Source organism: Mauremys mutica, chromosome 4 (genome assembly GCF_020497125.1).
Source record: "Mauremys mutica isolate MM-2020 ecotype Southern chromosome 4, ASM2049712v1, whole genome shotgun sequence".
NCBI classification, from domain to species: Eukaryota; Metazoa; Chordata; order Testudines; family Geoemydidae; genus Mauremys; species Mauremys mutica.
The window spans coordinates 104,914,992-104,930,494 of NC_059075.1; the positions used below are offsets into that span (position 1 = coordinate 104,914,992).

General features: G+C 44.2%; 1 protein-coding gene and 1 long non-coding RNA gene across 5 annotated transcripts in view; one reads left to right on the forward strand and one right to left on the reverse strand.

Annotated features, from left to right (window-relative positions):
* Positions 1-1,442, reverse strand: part of LOC123370409 — a 33,148-nt gene extending 31,706 nt beyond the window's left edge. Inside the window, exon 1 of the long non-coding RNA XR_006579401.1 lies at positions 1,385-1,442. This is a non-coding gene — a long non-coding RNA (uncharacterized LOC123370409). The remainder of the gene's footprint in view (positions 1-1,384) is intronic.
* Positions 1-15,503, forward strand: part of KCNC1 (potassium voltage-gated channel subfamily C member 1) — a 154,674-nt gene that overhangs the window by 105,414 nt on the left and 33,757 nt on the right. The gene's annotated exons all lie outside the window — the stretch shown is intronic.

Here is a 15,503-nt window from a genome sequence, read left to right on the forward strand (position 1 = left end):
TACACCAGCATTAACAGCGCAATTTTTTTTACATTCCTATTAAAGGCCCTTTTAAAAACTATTTTGGGGGTGGGGGGGTGAGGGTAGCAAGAGAGGCTGAGGGATGCAGGTGATGAAAATACTTGTTCTAAGTATAAGTCATTAAGGATCCATTGTGAGCACATACTTAAGGCGGAGGGAGGGATTTTCAAAGGAGACAGAGAGTCAGAATCTCTCTTCCCACTGAAATTCAATGTAGTCTAGTGGGGAGGGAGAAAATCTAGCTCAGCTCCTTGCAAAATCCCAACCCAAACTATTTGGGGTTATGCTACATACCCTTGCTAAAGAGCCCATTTTCTATAGTAAAAATGACATGCTGTCATTTGCATTTACTGCTGACAGACTAAGCATTAATAATGTCATTACACTGGTGATATTTTGTAGTGCCTTGTGTATATGCAGAAGCACAGAAGGCATACATCTGCAGATACAGTAAAGTAGCAGAATGAGATGCAGAGAATATACACAGAACTGAAATAGGTAGAAAGAATATTAAGAAACTCTAATTTCAGCTAAGATATTGTAATGAAGGAATTAACATGGATGTCTCTCTCCTGGACAGCATAATAACTGTTCCACTTTTGTTTCTAAAGCCCTATAATATTAGCAGCTATTCTCTTTTAAATTAAAGTTTTAGGTGTCTGTACATTTGTTGCTTCCCTGAAATTTTCATTGGTCACAGTCTGTGACGTAATGACTGCCATTCACACTCCCAGGCAGTCATAGGATTTCTCATAGTACTTCTATGACTATCAGAAGTTGGGGTGCGTGAACCAATTTGGATAAAACAGGAACCAAACTGAACGTTGACAAACTCAAACAGAACCATTTTTGCTGACAAATTTAAAGTTGAGGACATCTCTGCACGTCAAGGTTTTGGCTAGAGCTAGAAGAGGAATTTCTGAAACACCATGAGAAGGACTTATCCGGTGGTATTTCCAGGTTATCTGGAACTAGGAAACAATCAGAAATCTTGGAAGAAAAGTTGGTCTGGAAAGATCCCCAGCTTTGTTTCTAGGCCAAACCAATAAATATCGCAAACAAACCCCTGACCATTTGAGACTGATCCATCATAAATCAGAACCCTAACTTCATCAAGTTCAATGGCAAAATGATGTTCACTGTATTCTTCATGAATTAAAACAATTATTTCCTTAAAGCTAAGGTCATCTGTGGTATCAGGAATCTGAGAAGGGATTTTTGTATTACTTGCAGCAGTACATAGTTGCTGCAGTTCAGGAGTTAGCGATGACCAGATGGTGTTACCTGAGAAACTGCAGTATCTCACTAGTCTAAGCATGAGAACATTCCATCATCTCCCAGGAAAAAGAAAATGAAAACATACCATGAGTTAACAGAATTTACCAGCTAGAAGAAACAAAGCTGCAGTCAGTTGCAAAATGGCTATCTGTGGGTTGCAGTTACTTGCTTCTGCCAAATTTAAAGGGCCAGACCCCGAAAGGCATGCTGGGAAAGAAGGTCCTGATCTTCAAAGGTAGTTAGGCTCCTGACTTCCATTAAAGTTCCTACAAGTGGGTCAGGCTGATAAGGAGAGAGATGGTAGGGACTGGATAGTCACAAAGGAAGGTGACTATTGAAAGGTTACTGTTATGGCTCATATACCACTACTCTATCACAAGCAGGCTAGGAAGTGACTACAACATAGTTAGTGCTGTGATTTGGTAAATGTTGATACTTTATTAAAAGATAATAATTATGAACTGTACAGAATTTTGTGTGTTGTTTTCTTACATAAGGAATGAAAGAGAAGGCATCAGATTTACAAGATAAGAGAATACAGGTGAGAGGAGAAGCTGTAGGTTACACCAAGTATACTTCCTGCACCTGGAATGAGGGACATGGAAAAATACATGAGGAAAAGTGTCATAGGTTAAAGAAATCTTGCTGACTGTTTGAACAGGAGAATCAGCCAGATTGGTCAGTTACAGTTCACAGGAGATACTGAGACCTTTTCCCTGATTCCCCACATATTTTCCCCTCTCTTAGTCATTAAATAGTAAATGAGTCATACATGCTCGAGCTCCCTTTTGTGGGGTCTGTACTATCCCATCTACCTACGTAACTCGGAGTCCCAACCATCCATCCAGGTTCTTGTGACAGATGAGGAGTGGGCTCTACTCTGTTGGAAGTCTGATGTCCCCAGTTTCTGCATCTACCTGAAAAGGTCTCCCAAGGGGTTGGTAGAGTTGCAAGTTTAAGCTTCCTTAATAAAGGATCCTTGGGAGCCTGGAAGAGAGAGAAAGAGATACCTTGTAGCAATGGAGGAAGGAGAAACCTTAACAATCTTTGAATGGGGGAGGGAAGATGGCAGGAGGGTAAGTGGCCTGGAAGGAGGAGGGAAAGAGCCCTGGAAACAGAATGCAGTGAAAACAGTCAGAGGATAAATTAGGGTTGCAAGCAAAGCAGAGACATTGCCATGGCAACAGAGAGGGCTAGAAATGTGTTCTTAGAAGTAATAAGAATAGGGACTGTAAATGAGAGAAGGGGTACTGGGGAGCAGATGTAGAAAGAGAAGACTCTGAAAGGAGAGAAAGCCAGAAACAAAGCTAAATAACATTGAAAAAGGTTCCTGCTAAGGAACCCCCCAGAGCGGGGTTTGCAGCCATGCAGGTTTGAGTTCCACACAAAACGAAGAGTTCTGTGCAGACATAAAGCAAAGCTGAAACTGTGCATGTCTGGCCGTGCCCCCTCCTGGCCAACACAACCACTGGCACCCTTTGTCTCTCCCTCCCAATTGCAAAGGAAGTTGCAGTAGCTTTGTGCCACCCCGTTTCCCTCCAAACGTTACTGCCTTTCTAATACTCACTATACTGAATAGAAGAAAATACTTCAGGAAACTTTGGAGAACTTGAAGAATATGTCTGGCCTCCCTTAAATCCAAGAGAGAACGAACTCAAAACAAAGAACACAGACAAAGGCTTCCCTCCACAGAGATTTGAAATTATCTTGTCCCTTGATTGGTCCTCTGGTCAGGTGTTCATCAGGTTACTGAGCTTGTTAACCCTTTACAGGTAAAAGAGACTTTAACCCTTAACTATCTGTTTATGACAATCCTTATAGCCCATCAATTACATCCCCCTATTTTGCAGTCAGAAACACTGAAAACCAGTAAATTCACTGTGTAGCCCTTGGGCCAAATTCTTCCAGCAGTCTCTTCTGAATAATCTCCTTGGTCGACATTCAATGGAGTTCCACCAGGGATGAATTTGCCCCTGGCCTCAGTGGAGCTGCCCAGATGAACATGAGGGCAGAATTTTGTCCCTCTTGAGCAAGCTGCACAATGCAAATGTTCTGGCGTTACTGAATGGATCCCAGGGTTTCTGGTGGCAGCAATCTTTTCAGAAGCTAGAGGAAGAAGCTTGTTGTGCAAAGTGGTGCCAATAAAGCACTGATCAGAAAAAAACTCTGATAGTTGTCCCACTGCAGAAAAATGTCAGTCATCTCAAGCAATATGGCAGGAAGATAAAATCAGAGAGAGAAGAAAGAAAATGTTTCCTTTGTTACATCTATTAGGAACTCTATAGATCTCACCAGGAATGCAGGTTTCCATATCGGTTTCATAACTAAGTCGGACCTTGGAGGCACTCACCCACACTATCAGTTTTCTCATCAATTGTCTCTGGGATAGGAGAGGGAAAGAATCCTATAATTGCAGGGACCTGCACAGATTAAATTGCCTTGGACAAGACCCTTTGGTTTGCAAGTTCATATTGCAGAGTTTTTGAACTCTCTCAGCTAGAGTTTGCACCTGACAGAACATGATACCTCAGGCACTTCAAAGCAAAGACTGGGAAATACCCACATTTCCTTGCTGAGCCAGGTGGAGTATGTGAAAAATGATGCTTTGAGAGCTGCCATGCGAAGGCTGCAGGAGCTGAATTTTAAGAAGTTATTTCTTCATTAATATTAGAAATAGGAAATTCATTTAAGTCACTCAAAACCAGCATAATTAAAGGCCTTTCTCAGGTGGGATTCTGTGTCGGCTTGGATGTCTGAATTGTCCTAGTGCAACAGAGAAAGCCTTAATTGGAGAGTTGCATATTCTTTGTCTTTGTCTGTTTGCTTTAACAGTAAAATGGGTAACTGATTAAAGGTAGACCCATGTCATTTTGAACTATTATAGCATACCTGTGGGTCATCTAGGAACTTTAAGGTGATCACTTTTGCTGCACTTCACACTGGCTGCAGGGACAGACCTCAAAAAGCATTGGCCTCTTCCTTGTGAACAAAAGAAGACTTGGTTGGCTATTTTGGGAGCAGAGGGCCCCTGACACAGAGTTGAGCAGTGTTGAGCCTATCCAGTTGAGGTCAGTGATATATTCATGCCAGCCATCCCACTGCAATATTTATTACAGGGATATTTTAGTGGGCACTCATAAAATATAGTGAAGACGTAGAAAACAAAGCTGCAGTCGTAAATATATTGCAGGGAAAAGGCCTGCAATGGGACCAAGGATGGTTTAGTCAGGTAAGGAAGCTGATATTATACATTAGCTAATATTACTGACTAACTTCATGTGAGTATCACAGATTAGAGGGCTGTTGTGAAGCCCTTTATGTCCCTGTCCTTCCAAGGAAGTCCTTCATATCCTTGATGGATTTCTGATGAGTATCTCTGCTTACCTATCTTTAATGCTCCCATCTTTAAGAAACCTTATCAAGGCTTTCATCCCTTCAGAAAACTATTTCACATGGCTCTTTGATCAGTTTTGTTTCCTTTTCTTTTTAGAGTATCTGGCTATCTTGGGTAACTACTGCCATCGTGGATGTTATCAGCCTGCCATTACCTTTAGAAACAGTGTTTGATTGCTAGTCACTGTAGATCCAATAAAGAAAATAAACACTGTAAGACCTACTAAAACCATAACTATAAAAAATGTTGGTGAAAGATGTAGATGTAAAATAAAATATATTTATTGCCCGTAAGACACTTATCACTACAGATATTTTAGTACTAGGCGGGTCAAGTTTGGTGGCATCAGCAACTTTGCAGTGTCTCTGAAGGTGAGCTCAACTCAGAACAGAATTGCAGTTTTTTGATGCAAGAGGGGCTGTTCCCATTCACCAGAGGTTCACTAATTGTAGTATTAGTATCTTTGTATATCACAAAATGGTGACAATCAGCTCTATTCAGATATGATACATATACAGTATTGTCAGCCCCAGCTAGTCAAAACTCACAAGTCAGACTCCCAGAAATCATGAGATTGGCTATAAAATCATGAGAGGTCTGAAAATAAAAAAGCTTAGATTCTTTGTGTCTGCCTTGGGGTTTAGGGCTTTTAGCAATAATGTTTTCAATCTCTTCTCCACAACCAGGAGGGCTGGAAACTGAGTTACTTTTTAAATGGAAGCGCTCAAGATTCCCACGTAATCACCTGACTCTAGGACCTGGGGTTTTAAGAAACACCAAATATCACAGGATTTACTATAAAAGTGCACGTTTTGGAAGTACTTCATATATCATGAAGTGTTACTTCCCTGTCACTCCTGCTCTTCATAACAACTGAACTGACTTCTTTTTCCTAGCGGCAACTACACCCCCTGGCTATAATTGACAAGATGAGGCCAGTTGTTTTAGAGGCAATATATTGTTTCCTCTTGTCTTGTCTCTTCCCTACCTTTCCAGAGCTAGATTCATCCCTTGGCTGGTGCACAGGGACACGGGGAGGCAGTTTATGCCCTTCATATTCAAGGACTGTATGAACCAGTGCAGCCCCCACACAAGTTAGGGAGCCCTTGGGGCTGCGCTAACCTCCTGTTGCATTGACCTCAGTGGGCTTTGCAGGAGCACAAAATCATCAGAGTGCAGCAATGCCCTGGCCATGCTCCCCTCTTTCTCTGCCCCACCTTCCCCTGTCCCACCCCAGAACACCCCTTGTGTCAGCTGTTGAAAATGTGGCACGGAGTTGTCTCTCCACTTGTGTACAGGGTTCTTTGATCCAGTGGTGTTTTCCAGAGGAGGCTTCCACCTGCTCTATAGCCCTGTTGCATTAGCCTCACTGATGCAAAGGAGTCTCAGAACAATGATTAATTGTGCCGCTTGCATCTAATTTGGTCTTTTCTCTCCTCACTGCATTGTCCTCACTCCCCCACTTTCTTTTCATCCCTGTGTTTCTCTCGCTTCCTTCCCCCATTGTCTGTCTGTATAGATTAGCCTGTACAACTGTCTATTACTTTACCTACACTCTCTCTCTGAAAGCAAGGTGAAAGCATCCCTAGTACATATCAACTCTAACCTTTCACTTTCCATCCACCCATACCCAGTTCTCCTGGTATCCAGCTGCAACCTGATTTTCGCAGTGAAATGCCAGCATGGTGCCAGGCTGACAAAACTCAGATAGAAGCAGCAGCACCTGCGCTAGAATAGACAGAGCTGCATCTGGATTCCATGCACCACTACGTCTCTGGAATCGATATGAAGCACTGTGACCTGCTGAGTTGCTTCAGTCTGACATGCTGGCCCCTTAGCAGCACCAGCAAAGGCAGCCATAATATTTAGAGCCAGTCCACACCCCCTGAACAACCTCGTGTTTGTCAGTGTTGCTTAATCAGTTTAATAAGATAGAGTATAATTAGAGCTATGAGTGTATTCCACAAGGAACCCTATGACTTCCTGTTTGTTTTGTTAGCTTCTATTTTTATGGATGGGTCACGAAGGCTCCCACGCTCTTTCCCTGAGTGATTGTGCCCATGAGTGCATCCATTTTACTACACCGTGAAGACAAATGAACAAAAGAAAAAGGGCCACTGCTCCAAACAAATACTGAGAGTGGTTTGACCCTCTCAAGGTTATACATAGTACAGTAGCCATCTGTAGTGGGTCCGCACTGATCTTGCTTGCAGGCTGTAAAGTGGACAAGATTCTGTAACAAGAATCTCGCTGGATTAAGGAGGAAAAGTGACCGCTGATCTGTGATTGTAAAACCAAATTATGACAGACTGGAGGCTTTTATTTTTTTAAATCAAATAATCAAGCAGCCCAGCATCTGTTTAAAAAATAAACTTTATCAGCACGATACCATTACAGATCTGTGCACATCTAAGGGCATAAAGGAAACAGAACTATATAGACCAATAGAGAAGAGTTAGGTCTTTGGAAAACTGTCATCCACAAGAATAGAAAGAATATTTGTTGAGTGGCAGGTCTAAATCATTGTCTTTCCTTTCCTCGTTGTCTTTACTGGATGAGAGATTTCCATCCTAATCTCTCATTCACAAAACGATTTAAGATTTAAAAAGACTGCCCTCCCTTTAACTAATCCCAACTTTGGAATCCTCAACATGATCTCTATATAAAAGATGCATTTAAAAATGTCTGTGTGGTGTATTTAATTTGCCACCTCTTAAGGACAGGGACTGTCACAGACTGTGTGTATGTAGAGTAGCTAGCACGAGGGTGCCTGATCTCAGCGAGGGCCTCTAGCTTTTACTGTAATACAGATCATAATAAGGTAAAAATCAGAATGGCATTGATTGATTGATTGATTTCATTTTAAATGCTTTCTTGTGATGAAAATAGAAACACAGACACATAAAAATGAGCATATGTGGGAAATACCAGAACAGATCAATGGTCCCTCTCGGCTAGTGTCCTGTCATCCAAGGCTGGATGCTTTAGAGAAAGATGTGAGTGGCCCTCAGTGCACTTAACTGTGCTATACTATATCATGAGGGGAAGATGTTTTCCTGATTCCCCCATTAGACCTCCCACTTGCAGCTTCCCGACTCACATGGCGAGCATGCCTTCCTTTGCAAATGTTCTCATATTAAAAACAAATGAAATAAGCCAATCTTACTTCGCCCAAGCCGGTGACCATTCTCAGGTTCGTTTGCACAATGTACTGGCACCAGATTCAAAGTCAGTAGGACTTTTACCATTGATTTCTAGTGGCTTTGAACCCGGCCATGAGAGAATAGGAGCTTGTGGTTAATGACCTACAAGGGCTAAGATTTTCAAATGTGATTAGTGGTTTGTGGGTGTCTCGGTTGACACCATGAAGGAACTAGATTTTCAGAGAGCAGCTGCTCAACTATTTCTGGAAAATCAAGCCTCCTTTCAAGTGTCTCAGGCTGGGTACCCAGAATTTGAGGAATCCGAAATCACTGGTCATCTTGGCCTATTGCTCCAAGGAAGAATCTTATTGTTATTTATCATTTGTATAATAACCATGTTTTGAGGCTCCAACTGAGAGCAGGGCACAGAATCATAGAATATCAGGGTTGGAAGAGACCTCAGGCAGTCATCTAGTCCAACCCCCTGCTCAAAGCAGGACCAGTTCTCAACTAAATCATCCCAGCCAGGGCTTTGTCAAGCTGGGCCTTAAAAACCTCTAAGGATGGAGATTCTATCACTTCCGTAGGCAACCCATTTCTGTGCTTCACCACCCTCCCAGTGAAATAGTTTTTCCTAATATCCAACCTAGACCTCCCCCACTGCAACTTGAGACCATTGCTCCTTGTTCTGTCATCTGCCACGTGCCACCACTGAGAACAGCTGAGCTCCATCCTCTTTGGAATCCCCCTTCAGGTAGTTGAAGGCTGCTATCAAATTCCCCCTCACTCTTCTCTGCTGCAGACTGAATAAGCCCAGTTCCCTCAGCCTCTCCTCATAAGTCATGTGCTCCAGCCCCCTAATCATTTTTTTTGCCCTCTGCTGGACTCTCTCCAATTTGTCCACATCCTTTCTTTAGTGGGGGGAGGGGCAAAATTGGGCGCAATACTCCAGGTATGGCCTCACTAGTGCCGAATAGAGGGGAATAATCACTTCCCTCAATCTGCTGGCAACACTCCTAGTAATGCAGCCCAATCTGCCGTTAGCCTTCTTGGCAACAAGGGTACACTGTTGACCCATATCCAGCTTCTCGTCCACTGTAATCCACAGGTCCTTTTCTGCAGAACTGCTACTTAGCCAGTCAGTCCTCATCCTGTAGCAGTGTATGGGATTCTTCCATTCTAAGTGCAGGACTCTGTACTTGTCCTTGTTGAACCTCATCAGATTTCTTTTGGCCCAATCTTCCAATTTGTCTAGGTCACTCTGGACCCTATCCCTACCCTCCAGTGTATCTACCTCTCCCCCCAGCTTAGTGTCATCCACAAACTTGCTGAGGGTGCAATCCATCCCACATCTAGATCATTAATGAAGATGTTGAACAAAACCGGCCCCAGGACCGACCCTTGGGGCACTCCCCTTGATACGGCTGCCAACTAGACATCAAGCCGTTGATCACTACCCGTTGAGCCCAGGGCCGCCCAGAGGGGGGGGCAAAGGGGGCAATTTGCCCTGGGCCCCGGGCTCTGCAGGGGCCCCCAAGAGAAGAGCGGAGGCTCCCGCCTCCGCCCCTCTCCTGGAGCCTCGGCGCATTAAGCGCCGAGACTCCGGCCGAGCCCCTGAGCCCCGCCCCGATCCGAGCCGCGTGGTGAGGGGGCGGGGCTGGGAGCTCCAACGGCTCCGCTCGGCGTGGAGCTCACAGCCCCGCCCCCTCACCACGCGGCTCTGAGCGGGACGGAGCTCAGGCCCTGCCGGCTACGCGCTCGGTAAGAGGCCGAGGCCGGGGCCGGGGGGAGAAGCAGCGGCCGGGGCCAGGCGGGCGGGCGGAGAAGCGGCGGCCGGGGCCGGGCGGCGGGGGGGAGAAGCGGGACCCGGGGCCGGGCGGGGGGGGGAGAAGCGGGACCCGCCGCCGTCGTCGAAGCGCAGCCCGGTCTTCGGCGGCGGGGGGCCCCTTCTGTTCCGGGACCCGCCGCCGAAGTGCCCCGAAGGCCTGCGGCGGGGACCCCCCCCCCGCCACCGAATTACCGCCGAAGACCGGGCGGCGGGTCCCGCTTCGGCGGTAATTCGGCGGCGGGGGGCTCCCGCCGCGGGTCTTCGGGGCACTTTGGCGGCGAGTCCCGGAACGGAAGGGCCCCCCACCGCCGAAGACCCCAGGCCCCCGGAATCCTCTGGGCGGCCCTGGTTGAGCCCAACGATCTAGCCAGCCACATAGTAAGAGCCAATCCCTGTCCCAAGAGCTTACCTCTGTGGGTTTTCTGTGGGATGTGGCTTTCTGCACAATCTACCTTAGTCCTGGGCATGCAGAGCCAATGTTTTATAAACCAACCCACCTCCTAAGACTTCTGGGGTAGCTGATGTATGAAAAATATGCAGGTAAATTGCCCACATTGTCATAGGTTTATAAAACATTCAGTCTAAATACATTAAAATCTATTACAGCTCTGACAGCTGTTTATTTTAATTTGCCACAGAGCATCAGCATTATTGTCTGAAAGGCAACAAGGACTCGGCCCATGAAGCAAATCTCAGGACTCAAAAACCAAACTGCAAAGTCAATCTTGCTCATTAGTCTAGCGAGCTCTAAATTTAGGATCAGCCCTCATTGCATATTTCAAGTGTCTTCTTATTAAGGTTCATTCACAACTGTTTCACATGCTGCAGTTTTTCCTCTTACCAAAAAAACCATGGGGTTTGCTCTTTTTAGTGTAGCTGGAGATCAGATCTCATTTTCCTCTTTTTCTATATTTGGAATGATTTGATTCCCTTTACCCCTGTGCAGAGCATCCCAAACAGCAATCAGAAGGGGCCATGAAAGACTACAAAAACATGTATTCCTGCTCTCCAAAAGACTTGTAGCATCATCATGCTTTGCTGTGATTGGATCTGGGTTTGAGAATGGACACCATCAGGTCCCTTGTGCCTCTTACTAAGTGTTAGATTGTGTCTGTAGTCACCCATAAGCAAGGGATGGTACATAAGCTGCATCACCCCAACCATCCCATACTGTAAAGTCACAATTCCTCTCCTGCGTTCTCCTTGCTTTGGGCAGCTAAAAGCAACAGCACATTACTACACCCCCTTTACTGTACTTAGCTATTCTGAGCAGTGGGGCGGGGGGTGTAGCAAAGTTTCTGCCTATTCCTCACCTCTTCCTGCGCACCCCCTCCAGGAAGGAAGGAGGGGAGTACTTACTCCTGCTCAACCAGACCTAAGGTCCACCTAGCCCCAGGCTAGGGCCAAACAGGGTTTTTTAGCACCCACACAGCACACAGTCCAAGTCATGCTCTAGCCCTGAAGGAGAAAAAAGGCATGGTGCAGAGATGCTCTGCACTGCTTAAGGCACAGCTGCCTGCATGAAACAGAGCTCTGTAAATTCAGAGGTGCATGTAAATACTCTCCTCTCTGTAGGCCAGTGACCCTTTGCTTTTCAAGTTCTAATGAACTCAGAATCTCACCCTGAGACTCAGTCAGAGACACACAGTTTCCCCTGGCTGCATGTTATAAATAACCAGGGGACACCATGAATTTGGCTGATTTTGATGCAAAACCAGAAAAATAAAACTTGTCTCTAAACCATAGCAAACCTCTCAACAAACTGGGTATGAGTGTCATGAGTGTGATGAAACCCAGGGCCAGGCAGGTGTGTTTTGTCAAGAGGATTCTGTCCACTTCTAGTGAGGAACCCCCTTCATTAGTCAAAAGACTGTGCAAAAACTGCTTTGCTCATCTCATAGTCAGAATAAAGAACTGAGGATGAGTAAGAGGGAGTAAGTAGCGACATTCTCAGAGGATAAAACAGGCGCCACAATAAAGGTGATGAGTCAAGTTCCTGACAAGCATCACTAATAATGGCACTACCACTAGTCAGTGCAACAGAACTAGAGTGGATAATTTAATAATAAAATAATAATAATAATAATGTTAAAAATAGACATAACACCTATTGGATCGGGCATTTTTAAAAATACAAAATGAACATACGAATTGCCACACTGGACCAATGCTCCATCTAGTGTAGTATCCTGTCACCGACAGTGGCTAGCGTCAGATACTTCAGAGGCAGGTGCAAGAGACCTCTAGTGGACAGCTATGGAATAAACTGCCCTTGAGGAAATTTCTTCCTAACCCCACCAGTTGTTGCTTGGCTTATGCCCTGAAGCATGCGGGTTTATATACTTTTTCCAACTGATGTATTGCTATTGCACTGGACATTGTCTAAATAATGTTTTTATAGACAGAGTGTCATCTGGATATTTACAGCCCTTCTGACTGATATGAATCATATACAGAGAAGGCAGTGGTCCCACACAGTATTTTCAAGAGATGGGAATCTTCCCATTTTCCCCTTCATCCCTCCACCTCTTGCTTCTCCTTCTTCAAAGGCCCAGAACTAAGCTGACCAATATGTCTGGCTGAAGAAGTCTGGGTGCCTATCTCCCTCTGAAACCTGTCTGTGTTGCGATGGGAATTGTCCTACCAGGGTTGCTAGAGAATAATGTGAAATGTTCCTTCCCTTTAACCCATGAGGCTAAGCCTGTCCTAGTCAAAACAGATGATGGATGATTGATCAATTGATCCCTTGCTTGGGACTCAGAAAAGTCAGCTCCAGTGCTTGACTTCTTGAGCACTTTGGTTCACTATGTGGTCCTGAGCTGGTACTGCACAAGCCAGTCTTCCAATTTTAATGACGTTTTGCACATCCCAAGAGTCACCATACCAGCACACATATCCTCTAGCTGCACATTAGGGTTTGCACTCAAGGGATTCATCCACTTCCGTTTTTGTTGTTGTTGTTTTTGTAACACAGAATTTGGAAATAACAAACCTATTTCCCACAGTTGACTGTACATTTTTTCACATGATGTTTCACAGCTGATCGCTTCTTTCCCTAAAGCAATCAGAGATACCTCCTGCAATCTATATTCTATTTTTTTCAACATTACATAATCACTGCATCCATTAGCTCCTACGAGAGTAGTGGTCTTCGTATCCTCCAGCGAGGGCTTTGTCTATTTGTAAGCATAGTTCTTTGTTAGATCTCAGCTGAATAATATAAATTTGAACAGCCCTGTGACTGAAATACTGTGCTCACTGAAGTGAGTGGCTGTATTGATTGCCTCAATGTCAGTTCATTGCAAAGAAAGAAACAAAGAAAGATCAAGCTAACTGCTACTGGCCTGTGCTCTCCTCACAGAACAGGACCTGGCTAGAATACTAGATCATGCTTTTATATAATTCACACCTACAAGAGCAAGACTGGACTTTTTTTCCCCTTTAAGTATTACCAGCTTCTTAATAAGCACTATGTGCAAAGAAACTCCAAAGCTGTTTTCAGTCTGATAGTTCTTAATAAAGTCTCATAGCTGCAGAGATTGCTTTTCAACAAGATCCTTGCTTTTGCTCACTTTTATAGTCACGGCCCCCATTCAACCAGATACTTAAAACATATATCTAACTCTAAGTACGTGAATGGTCACATTGACTTCAATATATCTTGAGATTTTAGTGGGACTATTCACCCACTTAAAATTAGGCATGACCTTCAGTCCCTAGCTGAAGTGAGGCCTAAGTCATCAACAGAGCCATGGAAACCATTTTTCACAACCCCAAAAGCAACTGAGTTTGAAACTGAGATGAAGTGACTAGCTCATGGTCACACAGCAGGTCAGTGGCAGAGCCAGGAATAGCGCTCCAATCACCTGAGTCCCAGTACAGTGCAGTATGCCCTGCCCTTCACTGTCTTTCTGTCTTAAAATCCACCTGTCCTGAAGGGGAAATCCTACAGAATAACAAAGTTTCTGTTTAAAAAAAAAAAAAAGTAAAGATTTCTTGCCTGCAAGACTGGAACTACTGCAGGTTATATTAATGTTTCCAAGAGCCACTTCCAGCACTAGACAGTCACACCTGGTCATATGCTTCAAACATTCTGATGTTTTGCATAATGAGCCTGCATTAAGAGGCTTATCAGTGTTAATGCCATTGGTTTTTCATTCTCTCTCCATGCTGGGTGGAGAGATGCAGTGCCCATTAGTCATGAATACCTAGCCATGGTTCTGTTGCCTCTCACCTTTTGTTGTCCTTTCCCACTACGCAAAACATGTTCTGATGTGGGCAGCATTTTACACCTACTTTGCACTGGCATAAATGACTCAGCAAGATGCAGGGCAGTGGAGAATCAGGCTCTTTGAGAGAAAGCGCTTTTTTTTTTTAAATCAAGAGGCCACATAAATTAGATAGTGATGAACTCCCCTTAAAAGGCCCAGAGGAAAGCTCTTTCTGAACTTCCCTTAAAATAGCCTCATCAGACTATTTGCATTACAATTTTGGGCCCGCTATAATCAGAGACTATGCAGGATTGTCATTTTTTCCCCCTCAAAATGTAAACATTTTGCATTATTTACATTTTAATGCAAATTTCTCTTTTAAGGTCTCCTCTCAATTCATCCGCCCGTCTGCAGTTTAGGAAAATCTCAGATGTCACTTTCTTGGGTATGAAAGCATCAGCAGCAGCATCTCCAATGTGAGCAGGAATCCTTCATGTGTGGCAAGTGTCAAAGCAGATAAAAGAGCTTTGATCACTTTCCAACGCTTTCGGTACTTGCTTTAATTATAGAAAAATTTAGCTTCCATTGCAAAACTCAAGGGCACATGACAAAATTCACACTCTTCTGCCCCACCTGGTTTAGAAACAGTGAGGAAGAATGAGGAGTACTTGTGGCACCATAGAGACTAAAAAATTTATTTGAACATAAGCTTTTGTGGGCTACAGCCCACTTCATAAAGCTTATGCTCAAATAAATTTGTTAGTCTCTAAGGGGCCACAAGTACTCCTGTTCTTTTTGTGGATACAGACTAACATGGCTGCTACTCTGAAACCTAATTTAATGGTGTCCAGTTTGCAAATTAATTCCAGTTCTGCGGTTTCTTGTTGGAGTCTTTTTTGAAGTTTTTTTGTTGAAGAATTGTGACTTTTAGGTCTGTAATTGAGTGACCAGGAAGGTTGAAGTGTTCTCCAACTGGTTTCTGAATGTTATAAATCTTGACATCTGATTTGTGTCCATTTATTCTTTTGCATAGAGACTGTCCAGTTTGGCCAGTGTACATGGAAGAGGGGCATTGCTGGCACATATCACATTGGTAGATGTGCAGGTGAACGAGCCTCTGATGGTGTGGCTGATGTGATTAGGTCCTATGATGGTGTCCCTTGAACACATATGTGGACAGAGTTGGCACCGGGGTTTGTTGCAAGGATAGGTTCCTGGGTTGGTGTTTTTGTTGTGTGGTGTGTGGTTGCTGGTGAGTATTTGCTTCAGGTTGGGGGGCTGTCTGTAAGAAGAGTTATTCTACTATAAAATGGAAAGACAAAGAAAATTAGTATCAGTAAATATCAAAAGACAAACTCACAGGATGGACGATAGGTGAGGGAATTATCAGTGAATAAAGGGCTGAGGCCTGATTTTCAAAGCATTCAGCATATGTAGATCCAATTGGCTTCAATGGGATTTATAGGGGCTCAGCATCTCTGAAAATAGGCCACCGTAGTGTTGGACATCAGATGAGAGAAGCTCTTAGCCTTTGTGGTGGGAGGGAAATGTGGGGTTCCCTTGCAGTTCCTTTGACAGGATTGAATACTGGTCCATGTAATACAATACTGCATTGCATTTGAGGAGAT